Source organism: Dermacentor andersoni, chromosome 7, assembly GCF_023375885.2.
Source record: "Dermacentor andersoni chromosome 7, qqDerAnde1_hic_scaffold, whole genome shotgun sequence".
In the NCBI taxonomy this organism is placed as follows: domain Eukaryota; kingdom Metazoa; phylum Arthropoda; class Arachnida; order Ixodida; family Ixodidae; genus Dermacentor; species Dermacentor andersoni.
Window position 1 is genome coordinate 21,235,523 of NC_092820.1, and position 20,922 is coordinate 21,256,444.

The window sequence follows — 20,922 nt, forward strand, 5'->3', positions numbered from 1 at the left end:
AACGAGGAGGAGTGAAGGCGGCGGAGGAGAGTGTCGCTACTTTACGAAGTTTAAGGGGTTTTCACAGCATGCGAAGCTCTAGGTACAGCGTACCCTAGGGAGGCATTGCGAAAGGCGGCTTTATTTTCTCTGTTCCTTGAAGCAAAGAATTCCATGGAAATTGGCGTTTCGAGGATACCTTCAACCGACCAATGGAAACGAGGATCAGTCTCCTCTGGATACGGCATCCGGCGCCAGGGCGCGTGCGTCTAGATGTCGTACAAAAATCCCTCACGTGACCTGATCCTAGGTGCCTAGGGAAAGGATCGTTTAGGGATTTTTGAGAAGGCACGATGGTGGCGTCGAGCGACGCCAGGCCCCGCACACTCTCAAGTTCAACAAATGGCCACAGAGGGCGAAAAAATCGACCGCGCGCTGCTGCTAACAAAACCAGCATAGTAATATCACTTCGGGATGCTTACGTTAGTTTGAACATTTTCCGCTGGAGGCGCCGTAATAAGCGCAATTTTTTTTGCTAACTTTCTCCTACAATTACCGAAGCACGTTTATTACATGAAAAAAAGGGCGAAATTATTATTGCTAATTTGATATTGTATTCTTTGTAAGTAAGTTTATTGTTTCTTTGTCATTATAAACGCAAATAGCGTTCAGCATCATCGATCTTTCACGTGACCTCTGGCGTGGATTTAAAATTTTTACCGGTATTTTCGAGTACATGGCGGCACGGATTCATTCGTCCGTGCGCTCAGACTGGTTGCTTCTTTTTCGCTAAAACTAGTTTATTGCGCTTCGATGTCACGCGTTATTTAACCTAGGGTGAAGTGACGTGTTTCCAAGCGGACATGTAAGCCCGAAAGTTGGGTATCGGTCGTGAGCCATTCGGAACACGTCTGCATCGAAACGGGAGCTGGATTCTGGTGCGGCTGACAACGGTAATAACGGTGAGTCGTTTAACACCGCTGCTTGAATCGTTATATAATATTCGTCTCATTAACTTACTGGCGGAGACAAGTTAACGAACTAGATCCTGCGCAGCATATGGCAGTTGGGATCCTCCGTTGCTGTTTCCTAAATAAACCGTTACTGGCGAGGCTGTCGTTATACACACACAATTGGGAAAGAAAGAGCGATATCGGAACGCGCGCCTCATTTTTCATCTTATTGTAGCCGTGGCCATAGGTGACTGGGTAGCCTTAACAATATACATATAAAACTTATTTTCGAGCCCGCCGGCAACTTTTTTCGCCCACAAAATCGAATAATCCTTTGGTAAAATTATGTGAAAGTACAGAATTTAATGTATTAAACAGTTGCAAGCGTGATAATTCACTCATATTTCGTACTTGTTGGTTCCAAATGTTCTTGCTGTTCAGTTTGGTTTACCGTAGGGCATTTATTTTTGCAGTAGTGCAGCAGTGCATCACGTTCGTGCAGAAAAATAATGCATCAGTTTTAATAGCTTCATGACTTTCATGTATTTGCTTGTGGAACCAGCAGTGTGATCTCTTCCAGTGTATAAATGAACGCACAAATGTTCTCATTTGTGATATTAATAATACTTAAACTGTTCACATGCATTGTATAGTTAGGCAGGCATAAATTTATGGACAACAGCAATATTTATTTAACGTGCTGCTTAAGCGCCCTAGAACAGACAGGGTATATTTGCATGTGTTCTGTAGTCGCAAACCATTACAATATATATGTCACACCTTCTTGCATTTCATATTGCAAAATTGTGCTTTTTTCAATTTCTGATTCAGTCAAAATTTCTGTTCCAGACATGCAGTAATGAGGATGGCACCAGTATAAAGCAACACACTCCACACACTAAACAGAAGCTGCTGCCTGCTACAACAAGGCCATTGTGTGGACATTGGCTGCTACTACAAGGTAAACAACATGTGAATCAGAAATAAATATGCTTGATATATGCTGTATTGTCTTGCTAGTCTTGAGATACATGTCATTTGTTTGCAGCAGAAATGAATGTTTGCTCATGTTTATGGTTCAGCATAATTGGTTCGAACATAAAAGAAAACACACATGAGTTTGGCTAATCTGTGCTGTATCTCATGTGTCACCGTTCTGCCCCAACAGAGTCCATGCCAAGCATACCTTGGTCATCACAGGAGCTCCTATCCACACCAACAGAAAGGGGCTGGAGCTGAATTTGCAAGGCTTTTACGCCACGAACAAAGAAGCGCATGCAGAAGAATTTACATGAGATATCAAGTCTGCAGAGCACTGTGTCAAGACTGAAAAGAGCTTCAGCCACCATTCCACCAGCGCTGACAAATTGGCTTAGTCATCCAGGTAACTCAAAAAGGACTTTATGGAAATTCTTCGTCTTCAGATGCGCCTGCAACTTCTGATCAAGCACGGACGACGCTGGCCAAAAGAGTTCCATCAGTTTGCCCTTAATCAGCTTCCTGGCCATGTCAATTCCATTTGTGCCAAGTGTAATTTTTCTTCTATAAATGCAAGCTTTTTCATTGCCCATTCTCGTTAGAGATCATTCATCCTCATCCAAACATAAAGGTCAACCGATTCTTCGCTGATACTTAATGCCAGTCACTGTCTAGTAGCATAACATATCTGTAGCAGTACCTTTTAGTGCATGTTGTCATGCACAATTCCTCTCCTGAAATAGCTGATGCAACATCGACATGTTTCTTGCATTAACCTACGCACTGTTTGCTATGCACCATTTTACTTTTCTTGATGTTTTTGGCCTTCAATGCTTGCAGAGCAGGGTGGCTTCTCTCTTGAATGCAAGCTTTCTCATTTTCCATATTCCTAGTCTCGTTGATGGTTGCTCTTCTTCCTCGATAGCCTGGGTCTTTGCGCAAGCTACACTGAATGATAGATTGCAGAATCTGGTTTTGCTGCCCCACTTGGTTGTGGTCGCCGTGTTACATTTCTCGGATGTGGGGGCCTGCTCAGTTACATTGGTAAGCAGTCTCTCGAGGTAAGCATTTGCTCCTGCAGTCCGCACAGCGACATAGACTCCCAATTTACACACCATGATTCGTGCTCCCCGTTCAGCCTTTCCTGCTGCAGCCATGTGCAAATTGTGCCTGCGGCCTTTCTCACTCGCAATTAAGCACGAACGGAGACAAGCATACGTGCTTACATGGTCCAACGTGTTTGAAGTTCATAGCCACATGGGTGGAAAGGCCCGCATAAATGGCTGCCGAAGGTGATGCCCACGAAAGCGACTTGTCCATATTGAGACAAAGTGGGACACCAAATGTGAGCCACACATTAGTGGCCCTCGATAGAAAAGAAACATGCAGGTTGGAAAGGAGTTAACGCTAAAATGCCGGATAGTCCATTTCGCTGTGTTGTTTGTGGCAGCAGACGCCTGCATCACTTGATTGCTTCGCAATGGAAGTTGCTCATCTTCAACGGCAACTGTCGGTTCAAACAGGTGCGACGCTCTGTCCAATCCGTTTGTACTGCTGTTTGTCGCTCGTTACCAGACCACCACATGCGACGAAGGCAAGCATTATGCCTGTAAGTAGGCGGCTGAATGTATCCTAAGAGACCCGTGTATGTGAATGCTCACTGTTGCCATATGGTTTGTAGCCAATGTATAATGTATTCTCTGAACACTATGTGGTGAATGATTGCCGTTTATTTTTGCGGTTATCTCACTTGGTTACGGTCGCCGTATTATGCTTATCGGATGTGGGGGCCTGGTCAGTTGCATTGGAAAACAGTCTCTCGAGGTAAGCATTTGCTCCTGCAGTCCGCACAGCGACATAGACTCCCAATTTACACACCATGATTCGTGCTCCCCGTTCAGCCTTTCCTGCTGCAGCCATGTGCAAATTGTGCCTGCGGCCTTGCTCAGTCGCAATTAAGCACGAATGGAGACAAGCATACGTGCTTACATGGTCCAACGTGTTTGAAGTTCATAGCCGCATGGGTGGAAAGGCCCGCATAAATGGCTGCCGAAGGCGATGCCCACGAAAGCGACTTGTCCATATTGAGACAAAGTGGGACACCAAATGTGAGCCACACATTAGTGGCCCTCGACAGAAAAGAAACATGCAGGTTGGAAAGGAGTTAACGCTAAAATGCCGGATAGTCCATTTCGCTGTGTTGGTTGTGGCAGCAGATGCCTGCATCACCTGATTGCTTCGCAATGGAAGTTGCTCATCTTCAACGGCAACTGTCGGTTCAAACAGGTGCGACGCTCTGTCCAATCTGTTTGTACTGCTGTTCGTCGTTCGTTACCAGACCACCACATGCGACGAAGGCAAGCATTATGCCTGTAAGTAGGCGGCTGAATGTATCGTAAGAGACCCGTGTATGTGAATGCTCACTGTTGCCATATGGTTTGTAGCCAATGTATAATGTATTCTCTGAACACTATGTGGTGAATGATTGCCATTTATTTTTGCTGTTATCTCACTTGGTTACGGTCGCCATATTATGCTTATCGGATGTGGGGGCCTGGTCACTTGCATTGGAAAACAGTCTCTCGAGGTAAGCATTTGCTCCTGCAGTCCGCACAGCGACATAGACTCCCAATTTACACACCATGATTCGTGCTCCCCGTTCAGCCTTTCCTGCTGCAGCCATGTGCAAATTGTGCCTGCGGCCTTTCTCAGTCACAATTAAGCACGAATGGAGACAAGCATACGTGCTTACATGGTCCAACGTGTTTGAAGTTCATAACCGCATGGGTGGAAAGGCCCGCATAAATGGCTGCCGAAGGTGATGCCCACAAAAGCGACTTGTCCATATTGAGGCAAAGTGGGACACCAAATGTGAGCCACACATTAGTGGCCCTCGACAGAAAAGAAACATGCAGGTTGGAAAGGAGTTAACGCTAAAATGCCGGATAGTCCATTTCGCTGTGTTGGTTGTGGCAGCAGATGCCTGCATCACCTGATTGCTTCGCAATGGAAGTTGCTCATCTTCAACAGCAACTGTCGGTTCAAACAGGTGCGACGCTCTGTCCAATCTGTTTGTACTGCTGTTCGTCGTTCGTTACCAGACCACTACATGCGACGAAGGCAAGCATTATGCCTGTAAGTAGGCGGCTGAATGTATCCTAAGAGACCCGTGTATGTGAATGCTCACTGTTGCCATATGTTTTGTAGCCAATGTATAACGTATTCTCTGAACACTATGTGGTGAATGATTGCCGTTTATTTTTGCTGTTATCTCACTTGGTTACGGTCGTTGTGTTATGCTTATCGGATGTGGCGGCCTGGTCAGTTGCACTGGAAAGCAGTTTCTGAAATTAAGCATTTGCTCCTGCAATCTGCACAGCGACATAGACTCCCAATTTACACACCGTGATTCGTGCTCCCCGTTCACGTTCAGCCTTTGCTGCTGCAGCCATGGGCAAATTGTGCCTGTTGCCTTTCTCGGCCGCGATTAAGCACGAACGGAGACCGGCATACGTGCTTACATGGTCCGACGTGTGTGAAGTTGGGTGCAAAGGCCCGCAAAAGTGGCTGATGAAGGTGATGCCCACGAAAGCGACTTGTCCATATTGAGACAGTGTGGGACACCAAGTGCGAGCCACACATTAGCGGCCCCCGAAAGAAAAGTAACGTGCAGGTTGAAAAGGAGTTAAGGCTAAAATGCCGGGTAGTCCATGTCGCTGTGTTGGCTGCGGCAGCAGATGCCTGGTTCACCCGATTGTTTCGCAGTGTTAGTTGCTCATCTTTTACGACGACTGCCGCTGAAAACAGGTGGGACACTGACCAATCTGCATGAGCCGCTGGTTTTCGCTCGTTACTAGACCGCCATGTGTGACGACGACGGTGAGCCGTTTACGAGCTCGTGTCAAAGATTCCAGTGTATCTCGACATACAAATTTTATTTCTGCTATTGCACGAGAATGTACATACACTGCTTGTCTTCTGCCATTAAAGTCGCACGTTCTGTTCACTCACTTGTGGCTTGTTTGTATGGGCGTCAGTAGAGGCTCTTTGCTCTCCTGGCAATTAGAACGCACCGGCTACGCGGCAGCCGAGGCGAGTACGGCGCGTACGAGCCGATACAAGCGTACACGACCGGCAAAAAGCGGCCATATTGAATAATGCTCTAAAAAAAAAATGCGCAATTCCGCTTCCTGTTTTAGCAGCGTCATCTGGCGTCCACCTAGGTAAGTTCCATGCGCTGCCGCTGCTTATTTTCGAACCACTGCGGAAGGTAGTTTCCCTTCTCTAACGTTGTTCTTTATTCTATGGCGACGCCGTGGCGTGTTCGTACTCGGCGTGATCGTTATCTGGCCCGCGCGGACCGCGCATTCTTCAACGTTGCTTATGTGATTGTGTTTCCGTTGCTTGTGTGTTGGTTGTAGGTTCTGTGTTACTTGGCGGAAAGCCGTGAGTAGTGGTGGTGGTGCGGCAGTGCAGCTTTGGCCTCGGTGAGCTCAGGCAGTACAGAATCTGCGTTGTGTGACCCGTGCTTTCTTGAGAACCCGGCGGTGGTGACAATCGAAATATCGAAGTGGCCTAGCGCCTCGTCAGTGAAGTTCTGCGAACCGCGATGTGGCGTCGCCGTGTCCGACTTTGCTTCACGGACATCGAGGGATGTGCTGCTCGCTGCAAGTCATGTATATGCAATTGCGTCGACCGCCCACTGTTCAGCGCTGAATGTGTGTTTGGTGTGCTGCGCTTCAAACGAGTAGTGCAGCTGTGCATCGGGGGTGGCGGAGAAGCAGAGGGGCTTTGGGGCTCCGTTTGCGCGTTCAGAGACATGTGCTCCCGTCTTGGTCTCATTAGCGGCTGCCGCGGGATTGTCGTGTGCTAGCTCCTTGCCTAGTATCAAGCGTACGACGCTAACACACAGCATGTTAACGTTTTTCCGCGCTATATGTCATCTGCATGACGGCTGCGTAGAAAACGAGACATATGTCTGTGTTTTTTGCGTTTGTGTTGTAAATTACTTTCTATTGTGGAAGTTCTGGGAGTCTTATTACGCAAGGAGTGCGAACGTAAACATAAACACATATGTGTGTCTGAAATTTTGAATTACCCATAATACCCTTTACGACTAATAAGTTGGCTACACGGCCTGTGTGAATCAGCTACCGTATGTTGCGACGTTCTTCCGTGTGGTAGACTGGTGCATGGTGCGCGTTTATTTCTGTAATGTTGTAGAAACCATTTGTTTATTCACTCAAAACAAATGTACAGCTTCTTCGCCGCAGTACATTTTAGTTACGTGGTGAAGCATACTAAAAGTGGGAGGGGGCCGCTATGGGCCAGCATAGTATGTCCACTTAGGTGACCTGAGTGGCGGCGGGTGCCCGAGTGTATAATTAAAGAACTCTCATTATGTCCAGTGACAGTGGCCCCTTTTCACATTTAGTATGGTTCACCGCAGAACATTGTTTAGGATTCACCGCGAAATATTAGTGTATTGCGAGAAAGATAATCATAAAAAGCTTAATTATGCAAAGTTTATTTTGTAGCTTGCTACACCGCAATACAGGGGTGTAAATAAGCTTCGAGCAGTAAAGCATACTAAGAGTGGAAAGGGCACATAGGTTTACACTGTGCTCATTATTTTCAATTGTGACATAATTTGCAAGTGCATCTGTGCTCGTGGTAAGCTTCATTGACAATTTTTCGTACATTACAAATTCATATTGCAGGGAAGCTTAATAAAGCACATTTCCCATTATGGTACGTGTTATTCACCTTCAATGCAGGAGCACAATGCGGATTCTTACCCTTGCTTTTGGCTGGACTGCACATGCTCTTTGAGAATTGATTCATTTCATTAATTCATTCTTTGATTAAGCGCAAGACGTAGCAATGGGTAGCGCAAATATAGATTTGAGAAAACCAAAACGAATTCAGCAATAAGAAGCTAAAGGGTTGTTTTGGTGTAGACCAGTGACCAAGTCCGGATATGAAAGAGGAGGAAGAAAAGCTGAGTCTTTCCACTTCAACACAAGAGTCGTGCAAAGTCTGCCCGACTCTTGGCCAATCCCCGTGAGTGGGTAAGCGCCAAACTCATCAAGGACATCATCATCATCAACACTGGGAGGCACAACTCCCACAAATAAATACGACTCTTATTTTACTTTTTAAGGAGATTACCGACTTGCATTGGCAGGTGTTCACCTCAACAAACACTGCATGAAGTAAGCTTCCTGTGCATATTTCACCAGCTACTGCATCATTGCTTCACATTATAAGTGAAACTGCAATTTTCTTTATGCCACAACTTGCCCAATTTGTGGTTTGCAGTAGGATGTTAGCAGTGCTATTAAGGCACTTAAATACTCATGAATAGTAGTAGAGAGAAAATAAGAGTAAGAAAGCAGCGGCTTTTCGTGCGTAGACTATGCATACACCTGGTGCCCTTATGGTCATTTTTTCCCTATCCGCTAAACTATTCTAAACAAGAAAAGTTTATACACAATTAGTTTATTAACAGACCACAACTAAACCACAGGTATCGTTAGTAAGTAAAGTATATTTATTCGGTGATATTTTCTACAGCCCTGCTATTGGGCTTTCCTTCCTTCCTTTTCAGCTGCGCAGGTTCATTAAGAGGTGATGAGACAGTTTGACAATTTTAATCGTTGAAAGACATAGCGAAACCTTTTTCGAGTTGTTTTTTCTTGGTTTCAGACTCTGCTCATTGCATTTTAAGGCGCGTTTTCTGTGTTTGTTGCTTTTTCTTTATGGGCAGGGCATGTCAACATTTTTTACACCTTGTCAAGTATGTGGTGCCATAGACTGTTCTTAGATGGAGTTTTGCCCTTTCATTCTGTACAATATGATGTCGGTTTTTTGTGTCCACGGCCATTTTACAGCGTGATTGTAGTATTTTCCCAAGTTTTGCCTCTGTCACCCAAGCTTGAAAGATTGCTACCCACTGCTGGTGGCATGACATATGTGACGTTTCTTTTTCAATAAAAGGAAGTCTGTCACTTATCCTGTGCACTGGTTGTCTTTCGTCTTTGAATTTCAATTTGTTGCCAATATTTTCTCTTTTGTTGCATTTCGGATTGGGAATGGCTATCATAATTGACATTCGACCATATTGCACACAATGTGGATGATATGTAATTGCAATATATGGCCACCATAAATATAATAGATGTTAATAATTCAAGAATAGTGCCTTTGCATGGTGGTGCAGCCATGAATTGTGGCTATAAGGTACCGGTGCAGCAGGTAGCACTGCTTGTGCAGAATATAGTTCAACTCTACTACTTTCAAAGATCATTGTTTTTATCTACATTTGTATAGCCCCAGTTTCTGTGAACGACACACATCTGGTGGAAGAGTGGCTTGCACCTGCAGTTGGGTCCAATGAATAAGCAAATTTTTTGCCCGTTTTCATGTTATTAGCATATTATTAAAGGCAGTCGTTTTTATAGTAGCCTGTTTGCCCAGTGTAGAAGCCGCTGCAGGGTGTCAGGATCTCATACACATCTTCAGCTTTGCAGGGGACACAGCATCTGGCACATAGTTTGTCAGAGGCCATGTATTCGGGGCAAGTTGAGTTCATTCACTAGCAAAGGGAGAACCAAGCTTGTTGGATATGATGTAAACCGCCCGTATACTCAGTGGCCTTCTTCATTTCGTTTGACATATGTGGTTTTAAACGAGAAGAAAGGGGGTTAACCGAGGGGCCGGATTTTTATTAGTCATATCATAAGAAGCCAACAAACACTGACACCAAGGACAACATAGGGGAAATTACTTGTGTTTAATAACATGGAATAATGAAACGATGAATTAATGGGAATTAAAGTGAATGAAAAAACAACTTGCCGCAGGAGGGAACCGAACCCACAACCTTCGCATTTCGCGTGCGATGCTCTACCAATTGAGCTACCGCGGCGCTGTTTCCCCATCCACTTTCTTGGGTATTTATGTGTCCTAGAAGAACCTTGGGAGTGTTAGCCAGCGCCACCACTCGGGTTCGGTTCCCTCCTGCGGCAAGTTGTTTTTTCATGCACTTTAATTCCCATTAATTCATCGTTTCATTATTCCATTTTATTAAGCACAAGTAATTTCCCCTATGTTGTCCTTGGTGTCAGTGTTTGTTGGCTTCTTATGATATGTGGTTATAGCGATCCTTATTTTAAGCACTTTTTGTCCAGCAGCGGTCGTTTGCTTTTGAAACACTCAGGATAGCTTTCAGGAAGCTGTACAGGAATAAGACTGTCCAGCAGATGTTAATCGTCGCACTTATCATTCGTACAGTATGATGAGGGCATAAATAAATGAGGGTGTTCTTTAAGGCCTTGTAGCACATGTCACGAGTTTAAAGCAACATGATGTATGGCACTTTTTTGATCGCATGCTATAGGTTTAGCAGGTGTGGTCATGGTTGAAGTGCAGTGCAAGGTCAAGAAAACAGATATCTATGAGCAGCACCCTGGCAGCACCCTGGTAAATGAGACTCTGGGAAAACTAGTGGGAAGCCTGTTGAACATCTGGTTAACCCACTTGCTGGCTTCATCAGGCAAAGTGTGATAAAGAGAAGGAAGTCATCAACACATCAGAAGGTTTTTACATATAAACACTGTGCTAAGGTTATAACATGCCAACAAGTCTTAGTGCGCAGGCTATGCACGACCAACTACATACGCCTTCTGCTCGGACATTGCTCATTGTAACTAACAAGGATGGAGTGGACAAAAAAAGAACAGCAGCTCCATTAATTTGGTTTCACTGGTATCAACAGTGTTTTGTAAGTGTACATTGCCATACTCCCCAATGCCTTCTTGGGTGACATCAGCAAGGACCAGCTTGAGGCAAGGGGTAATAGGCGTCTTTACGAGCTAAAAATGCATGCATGCATGGAGAGCACATTGTGTCCAAAAAGTAGGCACTTCACAGGGGCACTGGAGAAGGAACAGATTATTAACAGTGGGCAAAGACAAGCTACTAAACACCCAACACTGTTGCCATGTAACGACCTCTGAAAGAATCCCCCTTAAAGAGGAAATCATCTTTGTGCATCCATAAAGAGGGCAGATGGGCAAAGCCCTTTCAGTAATGTTGCCACCTTCAAAAGCCCACTTTGCACATCCTGAGTGCTTCCTTCTTACGACTTTGCTGGGTGCAAGCATTCTACTGTCCAAAAGCTGTCATTGGGAGCACTGTTGGTTTGGTGGCAATATAGTTCAGAAGCGATTGCAACAAAACTCCCTTCCTAGTTGGCCTGGATGCTCACGGTGCTTATGAAGCAGCAACATGAGGCAAGCAAGGTGAACGGGTGCCTCAAAGCCCTTGTTCGTTTAACACACTGTTCTGTTAGTAACAACCATGAGACTTGAAACCAACAAGCTAAAGTTCGGCACTCCCGTGGTTACTGTGGAGGATCCATAAAAAGCACAAATACAGAAAACTCAAAGGAAAGGATAAAGCACCATTTAACACTTAGTATCGCTGCAGCCCACCCCCTTCTTTTATTTTGTCTGGTTGTGCTACATCTTTTTACTATATATAGGCATGAACTTAGGTGATTTTCCCAATCAGTGTCCAATTTTTATATACACTATGTGCTGGTTCAAAGAGGCTCGAAACACTGCAATGGAAGCTTCAAGTACAAAAGGTGCCTGGAAGAAAAAAAAGCTGTGCTGCAACCATCTCAGCAACATCTCATCCCCTTAATAAAAATTGTGCTTTCATATTGTCACAGTCGGTAATGTGTGAAGAAGAGGACTATGATGGTGGCCTCGAGAGACGACGAGGAAGAGGGTAGTTTTTTTATCGCTGCTTACGCTTGTTGGCCCAGCCATTAAAAGCCATCTGTAAATAGACGCACGCTTCTTCCTTTCCGTAACATCATTGATGGACGTGCGGGGTAATCACTTGCGCAAGACGGAGCTCCGCAGCGGACGTAACCTGGCCGCCGTCATCCGAAGGAGAGAGTTCAACCACGGCCCCGTCGTCGCCACCGACGGTCATCCTGGCCCAGCCTCGCGACCCTGGCGTGTTTTCCGGGATCGACAACGTTGACGTCGATGACTGGTTGCAGAATTACGAACGGGTCAGCGCACACAGCAGGTGGGACAACACGCTTATGCTGGCCAATATAATATTCTACCTCAAGAAAACGGCACGGGTCTGGTTCGAAACACACGAAGAAGAGATTACGAGTTGGGACCAGTGCAAGCAGCTTAGAGATTTGTTCGGCAAGCCCGTCGGCCGCCAACGTGCTGCGAAGAAGGACCTTGGGACCCGTGTACAGACATCCACTGAATCTTACGTGGCGTATATCCAGGACGTCCTCGCTCTTTGCCGCAAAGTAGATAATAATATGGCAGAGGCAGACAAGGTCAGCCACGTCTTAAAAGGCATCGCGGACGACGCGTTTAACCTGCTTGTTTATAAGAACGTAACAATGGTCAATGAGATAATTAACGAATGTCGCCGCTTTGAAGACGCGAAGAGTCGCCGCATAGTTAAACAGTTTACGCGGCTACCCAATACCGCAGCTTCATCGACGTGCGAAGACATTTGTCCACCGCGTGAGCCCACCTCCTCCGAGAACGTCGTACGTATCGTTCGGCGAGAAATCGAAGCAGCGTCTCCTGCCACGCCTGTGACGCAGTGCTTTGGCGATTCCAGGCCGCTTGTGTCACTCATTCAGTCGGTCATTCGCCAAGAACTTGCCAATGTAGGTCTTCCGTCCATCTGCTCCGCCAGCCGTCCTGACTTTGCTTCGTCTGCTGCCTCTGCCCCTGTTCACCGGAGCCAATACGGTCCATATCCGTGCTATCACAACCCGGCCGAATGGCGCACCCATGATGACAGACCCATCTGCTTTTACTGTGGACGTGTGGGCCACATCTCTCGCCACTGTCGAAGCTCCTGGCCAGCCCACTCTCCACCAAGCTTTCCCGCCTACCGCCGCTCCCCACTGAATCCCCACCCGCCATCCCTCTCCACCGAAGTTGAAGACGCACCTGACAACGCTCGAGCCACCGCGACCAGCCGATCACCATCACCCCATAGGGCCCGTACATGGTCGCTCCGCCCGTCCGTTCCGCCCTCGTCCGCCCGCGTGCGGAAGCCCAAAAGGCGGAAGGTGTCGCAAAATTCGATGCACGCTCAATCCGCACGAGCGGATCCCACGCGCACTCCTATTGGGCGACGCGGCCTGTTGACAGCTGGCAACCGTTCGGCGGAGCAAAGGTGTTCAAGGTTGGCAACGACCTTTGACAGCAGACGACACTGGCATATTTTTGCAGATGTGATTTCAAGTTTCCGCGTTCCGGTGAAAATGCGACTCTACGCTGCCACATTCTGTTCTGCAGCCGTATGTGTTGCATTGGCACCGTCATCTTTCTTCGAAACATTGCACAGTCGTCTTATCTGCGCCACCTTTTACAGATGTATTGCAATCGCATCACGTCGCAGCACGCGACGTATTCTCGGATGATTACTTCAGTGCGCGCTGCCTTGGCTGGTTGAACAAAACCTCTCTAATTATCCAACGTGCTGCGTTCTGCGTCACGCGAAACTGATAGTGTCGCCGGAAGCGCGGTGGCGCGGTTTCTGAGTGCTAGTGACAGCTTGCAAGAATATGGAACACACGCACATCTGTCGCGGAATGCATTTGCGTAGGTCGCCAAGACGCACCTTTTTGCTACTGCACGTGTGAGGCTCCGAGTACAGCTTGCTGATACGCTTGCTCGTGTTTTTTTTTTTTTCACTCTGCCAATTTTAAGAGAGTGCTTAAAGCAGTTGGATGCATGGAATGCCTTTTCCTTTTTTACAGATATAAAGGCACCAAAGATGAGGCATGAAACATGCACCTTAGAAATTTAATACTTGCTGCTTGTAAACTTTCTAAACAAAATATAACCTTAAATGATGTGCTCAGCGATGAAGTTCTCACCGTGTGCAAGAAGGTTGTGCATAAGTGGTTACTTCATGCAGCAAGGAACTGAAGGTTAAGCAGTGAGTGTACGATTCACTATGACTGGCTTAAAGCAATATGTATGTATAGCAGCGACCTTATGCAGATATAGGTATACTCATCAGATGTTTCCAAGGGGAGTATTTATTTTAAAGCATATAATTTACATTGCTGATAAGAAAACTTATTTTGAGTGATATCAAACAATTGCATTCTTTCTTGCCAGCCTGGGTGGCCAATATGTTGTCACCTTACTACTTAACATACCTAATTTAACATTTTAACAATGTACAAACATTACCAAAGCGCACAAAATTAAGCAGTATCTTGACAAGCATGCTCCCTCTCTCACCCATGGCACCAAACAAGGATGTTCGACTTGAGACTGTTTGATACTGTCGGCATCATACATGCGTGTTCTATTTTGATTGCTCTACATATAAAAAATAAGCTCTACTCAGGTTATACGAGTTAGTTGGGCATGGGCTGCATGTTGTTTATGTATTTATGTAGTAACAACCTTGCTAGCTCATGCACAGCCATATTTTAGGAAAATGAAAAATGTATAGCATAACAGTGCCTGTGCCTGTATTTATTTAAAAGCAAACCGAGATTATCAAGTGTAGCTTAGCAGTGAGTTCAGTGACCTCTTGTGGTGTGAAAAGGTTGATGGGTTGATGTAGTTAGTAGTTTTGTGTTTGTCTTTCTTAATTAGTTGCTGTTTTAACATGCACATGACAATGAAATGAAGGCACATAGGGCAGAAGACAGGGCCACACAAAAAGTGAGGAAACATTCATTGCCATTTTTTTATTTCCATAACAGAGCAGCGAATAGTTCCTTAGGTTCAGTTTTCTGAATAATGCACAAGGTGCTCTGCGTAAAACTGAAAGATTGTAGTGTTCTATTACCTATTCACTATTCGCGTAGCCAAATGAATGATACTCCCATTAGCACTGTGAGAGCACAGAAATTTGCAGTCAAGAGGCCGTAGTGGCTCAGCCTCTGGGCCAAATTTAGCGCTGTGTGTGTGCAGCGATATAACTTGGTAAATCAAAGCTGTGGTTATTCAGTACACTGAAAGCAACTTTGCGTGTGGGTTAGCTAATATAATGCTCCTACATATGGGTCAGCTTAGTATTATCAGCCGCTTTGTTTACTAGTTCACTGTTACGCCTGAACTATACGGTGCCACTGGACAATGCTGTATCCCTGCAGGCACGTTAGAACAGCTTGGCCATGCACAAACAACCCTTTACATCGCACTTAAATTAAGGTGGTGTAGATTTGCTGTCACAATGTGCTTGTAAGCATAACTGCCGAGCATTCAACAAAGTGTTTGAAATGTAATGGTGGATGCTCAGGTTTGCAGGTGTCACGTTTTACATTTATAGTGCAAGGACACACCAATGAACAGGAAGGATACCACACAAATGCTCGTGTTGTGACCTCGCAGTCACAATGCAAGTAGTTTTCTGTGGTTTTTAGCTATAAACATGTGAAGCAATCTGTAAATTCAAAACTGTATTAAGTAAACTGAGACACCATGAAAAGCAACATAACACTAAGGTGTACACATTTTTTTTGTCACATCAGCTCTTTGTGGTGCAGGTCAAATATGTATACACACTATTTGTAGCTGAAAACAGCATGCATCACATTTAGAGCTCGGAATGTTCAATTCAAAAGATATTTAATGCGTCAGACATACATTTGGTATCTTGTGCAATGCTTTGCACACAAATAGCTATGCTTGGCACAACTTGAGTAGCACATTCATAAGGGACTACTACATGCAAAATCCATTTTGCACCTCTCCTTTGATATTATACCCTCCGACACAGAAGTACAGACTGGAATTTTTCTTTATGTCAATATTTAAAAGGCAAACAAGTTTTTGGCATCACAGGTCTCAGTCTCCCACACAGGGCACTTATTGCATGTTCTGAATGTGCATTAATTGGCAATGGTATATCTTCTATTGTGAAAATGGTTTGTTCGACATAGTTTTACCCGTTTATTTTTGAACTTACCCACAAGTTCTCTGCCCTACTTGTATATACCTCCTTCAGTACTGGTATCTGTGCTGTGCCTTCATTAGCGCAGTAAATGTTGTGAAAGCTGTTAATTCATAAAGTAGGAAGCCTATCCAATATAAACAAGAAACTTGCAGGCAAGGTAATCACGACAAACCAGCTGAGACGGTGGTACTATTCTACTTGTTTTCGCTTATGATAGCACAAGTGTTCCCACTTGTGCTGCTAGATGGTTGTGACTGATATGCTCACGAAGGTTTGGGTCATTCACATTTCAAGGGATGAGTAACTGTTACATACGTGCATCATCTTCCTCTGCCTATATCAATGACTTAACTATATGTGGCAGGTTTAGCTGTGTGATTATTGGTGTAGCTGAAGTGATGTATCACACATAGTTTCCGCGCACTACCCAACTGGTTAAAAGCATGCAGGAATTGGTCTTTGAGCTATTGGTTCAGCGGTGGCTTCCCGCTAAACTGACTGTTGAAGAGGCAGATTTCACTTCATCGAAAGACCCATGTGAAAATTAGCCTAGAACTCATGACGCCAAATACTGTCACCATGTGTGACTGAAGAACAACACGTTACAGAACAATGAGCAGTGGAATTAATCTCACTAGTATACAAAGAATTGCAGCTGCATTCAGTATTTCACTGCTGGTATACTAAACACAAACCTTTATATGAGTTGTTTGGATGGCATAATCAACAAGATCCCTCTAATAAGCTGTGGCAAAAGCTAACTAAAAAGCTGCTACCCCAGGTACTGCATTGGCCTAAATATGCATTCTCACATGCAGTGAATACAGGTCTTAAATTGGTTTACATAAAGGTATGAAATGTTGTAACTGCACCATGTGATAAAATTTCAGTAAGATCAGCTGAATACCACATAGAACATCTTTAATGGGTATAGTTGGTACAACGTCCCTTGATATTAGAAGTTGTGCTGTTTTTTTCACACACACATGCACATAAATGCAAGGTACACATACATTTGTGTTCACGTGTTACTGTGTGCATCAAATGAACAGCACCACTTAGACTACAAGCCATAAAGACAAATAATTTTTTCGTGCCAGTCTAATTCCTATTAGCTATGCAGTGGTTTTTTTCTCACATGCAGCAACTCAACTCCGTGCATAAGTTAAGCTGATGTTGCTAATCTAAGCTAGACATGGGTGTCATGTCCAGAATACCATAAAATAAAGAAGTGACCATGTGTACGGGCCTAAAATTGATGGTTGGGCAATATCTTGTCTGGCTGGGTAGTAAATTTCTGTCAAAAAAAGAACAATTCAGCATACTGACAAAGCAGTGTGGCTAACATAATATAGGGAGCAGACACTCTGCCTGCAGAGTCACTTGAAAATTTTGCCAGCAGTTCATGCTCATTGGCTGGCTTCGGTCACATAACTAATGCTTACATAAATGTGAAAATTCGTGTTCAAGATAAACTCATAGCAGCCAATAGGCACGTTTTATATTGTGATAGCAGCTGACTTCTCAGGGACAATGCACTGTGGCCATGAACATGCTAAAAAATGACAAGAGGCAAGGTCCCCCTTTCTATAGTCTGGCAGCGCAGCTGAAAACGGTTCAGTTAATGAGTGGAACCGTGGCCTATTCAAAATAAAGATCAGTCAGATAGCCACTTATAGCGTCCAACATCCCACACCCACGAATGATAGGTGGCAGTAAACTTACTGGCAGATGAAAGTGCACTGGAAAAACATTTAATGGACATACTTTACAGGCCCAAGTCAGTTTAATGCACATTATTTGCTAATGATTGTTGGCAGAATGAACACGAGGAAAGAAAATAAAGCACTTATCAGGCATATAATGCTGGTACTTGTGCTATTGTTCGCTTTAAACTGAAGGCTCGTGCCAAAACAGGCGACACGAACCAAATAATCAAATAGGGTGGATAAGCAAAGTAACCACAAACTTTCGCTTACCCAATTCTGCCTGCATTAGTAATGTGACCATGGCTGGCTAGTGAGGAAGAACTCTGGGCAAAATTTCTTTCACACAGTTCTGCTGGCTGCTAGCAGAATATTATAACACCATACCTGTGACACTTACTTGTTACTACTCGTCCTACGTGTTCATTTTTACATTCAAATTGCTTTTTGTCAGCAAGCGTAAAATTTTTAGTTAATAAGAAGGTAGTATCCAGTTCTTACCTATAATATATTCATCTACCATGCCACTGGTGTCTTCACAAACAGACGCTGTGTTTAGTCACTAGTCAAAAACAAGCAGCTCAGATTTTTGGCTATGTAAGCCGCTTGCATCACAATATATAAAGCAATTTACTTCGTGAAATCTAGAAATTCTTGATCTTCACACTAGTTTCCACATTATGAAAATCAAGGCTGCCAGAAATTTGCATTCATGACATTAGTGCTCTCAGGTGCGTCCACATTTCACGACAGCGCTGAACGTCTTGACGTATGCAATTATTATGATGTTCCCTAATTTCCCCCCACCGATAGAAGCATCTTCAACCGTGCAGTAACAACCTTTGAAAGAAACGATAGATGTACGAAGCAGAAAAGACCGGTGTGATAGGGCTTATCTGTAAGGGTACTAAATATGAAAACGCGATCGGCAACACTTCTGCACAGTTCACTTCTGAGCAAACACACATCGCGTAGAACGAGTACTTCTACACCCAGCAACGCTGCGACACATCGCACATACATATCACGGTTTGTAGCTTGCAAACGCACTTCATAACAGCAAGAACACAGCTCGAACGTCGCGGTCACCTCGACGCGTCGCAGCCGGCAAAACGGCTCACGCGCAGTATAGCACACGCGGAATGGCAGCGATAACAAGGCGATAAACATTTATCGCTACTGATCGTATCATTACTTCTGAAAGTTGCGAAGGGCTGGCGTTCACCACTTCGCGGCAACGATCCGCATACACAGAGCAGAAACCAAACGTGTACGCTGGGTGCGCCAATCGGACGCTAGTTATTTCGCCACGCACTGTACATGTGTCCTGCTGCTCAGAATGCACGTGTATGTGATGGACTTCTCGTTTGCGACACGCACGCGAAGCATGGAACAAAATATCATGAAGTCGACGGCTTCAAATATTTCTTCCGAGGCTCTCGTAAACACAACACACACTTCCTGCGCTCCGTCTGTTTATGTTGGCGATCGCACGCACTGATGAGGTCTGGAAGGGTACGCCGGCTTGCTGCTTTCGATGACTATCTCCGTGGGTGCCAGATAACTAGTAAATATCACAAAAAGGAGAAAAAATATACTGTTTCTGACGCGGCTGTAGCTTAGGCCTTCCGTCCCCGCTTCGCTTCGCTTCGAGCTCGCGCCATGTTTGCTGTGACGACAGCCAAACCGTCCGCCTCGGACCAGCCAATGAGAGACGAGCTGGCGTGCGGAAGGGAAACTTGCGACCGCTCCTCGCTCACCAGTAGAGAGCCATCCGCATGCGACCGGACGAGGGCGGAACGGACGTGCGGAGCGACCATGTACGGGCCCATAGTCGCCGCTCCCATTCGCCCCAGCTGCGTTGCTCTCCATCCCCAGCTTACCGTCGCCGCTCTCCGACGGGAAACTAACTGGGGCAGCTCCTGGAGGTGACGCTGCTCTAGAACACCGGCCTGAAATTCCTCTGCTGACCCTGCCTACGAATCAGAACCTTCTGGACGTGGACGTGGATGGTTTGCCAGTTACAGCACTCATCGACACTGGAGCCCAAATTTCCATTATGAGTGCGGAGCTTCGAACGCGCTTGAAGAAAGTACTGACTCCTGCTCCGACTCGACTGCTCCAGGTCGCCGACGGTGGAACTCCGGTTGTGCTTGGAATGTGTACTGCTCGTGTCAGTGTCGCCGGTCGCCACACGTCCGTTTTGTTTAGTGTGCTCGAACGTTGCCCTCACAATGTGATCCTCGGACTCGACTTTCTGGCCGCCCATTCTGCTCTGATTGACTGTTCCGCCGGCGTTGTACAACTTGACCTACCCCTACCTGTTCCCGTTGACCTTCCTGCTCAAGCTCCAACTCAGCTTTGTTCCGCGTATTTTACACGCCTGCCATCTCTTGCAGCAACCTGCATCCCTGTCTTAGCCTGCCCACCTGTACCTGACGGAGACTACGTCCTTACTCCCGTGGCTTCAGTCCTGCTTTCTCACAATGTCTCCTTCCCACACACCATCGTTTCTGTTGCGGACAATCAGACATGTCTTCCCATCCTAAATTTCGGACAGTGCCCACAAGTATTTCCTCGAGGCATGTCTCTTGCCACGTTGTCACCGACGCACGAGTGCCACATTTCCGCTCTATCTGTTGCGCCGTCTTCGACCAATGTTCATTCTCCGCCGTCTACATCAGCCCCGACCGACGACATTACAAAGATGATTGCACCGGACCTCTCGACCCAACAAGCCGCAGAGCTCCGTTGCCTCTCGAGTCCTACTCCGACATTTTCGACCTGAACGATCGCCCTTTGTGTCAAACTACGGTCGTGAAGCATCGTATAAATACCGGCGATGCAGCACCTGTTCGCCGACACCCATACCGGGTGTCGCCTACTGAGCGACACGTTATCCAGAGCGAGGTTGACAAGATGCTTGCCAAAGGGATTATTGAACACTCTTCCAGCCCGTGGGCGTCCCCTGTTGTTCTCGTCAAAAAGAAGGATAACAGCAGGCGATTCTGCGTTGACTATCGTCATCTGAACACGATCACCAAGAAAGATGTATATCCACTTCCCCGCATTGACGATGCTCTGGATTGTCTCCACGGTGCCACTTATTTTTCATCTATAGACCTTCGCTCTGGATATTGGCAAATATCCGTGGATGAAATGGACCGTGAAAAGACCGCATTCGTCACACCAGACGGCCTATATCAGTTCCGGGTAATGCCTTTTGGCTTGTGCAATGCCCCGGCGACCTTTGAACGGATGATGGACATGCTCTTGCGTGGTTTGAAATGGTCCATCTGTTTGTGCTACTTGGATGACGT

General features: G+C 45.7%; 1 long non-coding RNA gene across 1 annotated transcript; it reads left to right on the forward strand.

Moving 5' to 3' along the window:
- The first annotated feature begins 843 nt into the window (after positions 1 to 843).
- LOC129385960 (uncharacterized) lies at positions 844 to 2,188 on the forward strand. The gene is made up of 3 exons (XR_008613424.2): positions 844 to 941; positions 1,782 to 1,893; positions 2,101 to 2,188. It is a non-coding gene; the product is annotated as an uncharacterized lncRNA (long non-coding RNA).
- The last annotated feature ends 18,734 nt before the right edge of the window (positions 2,189 to 20,922 follow it).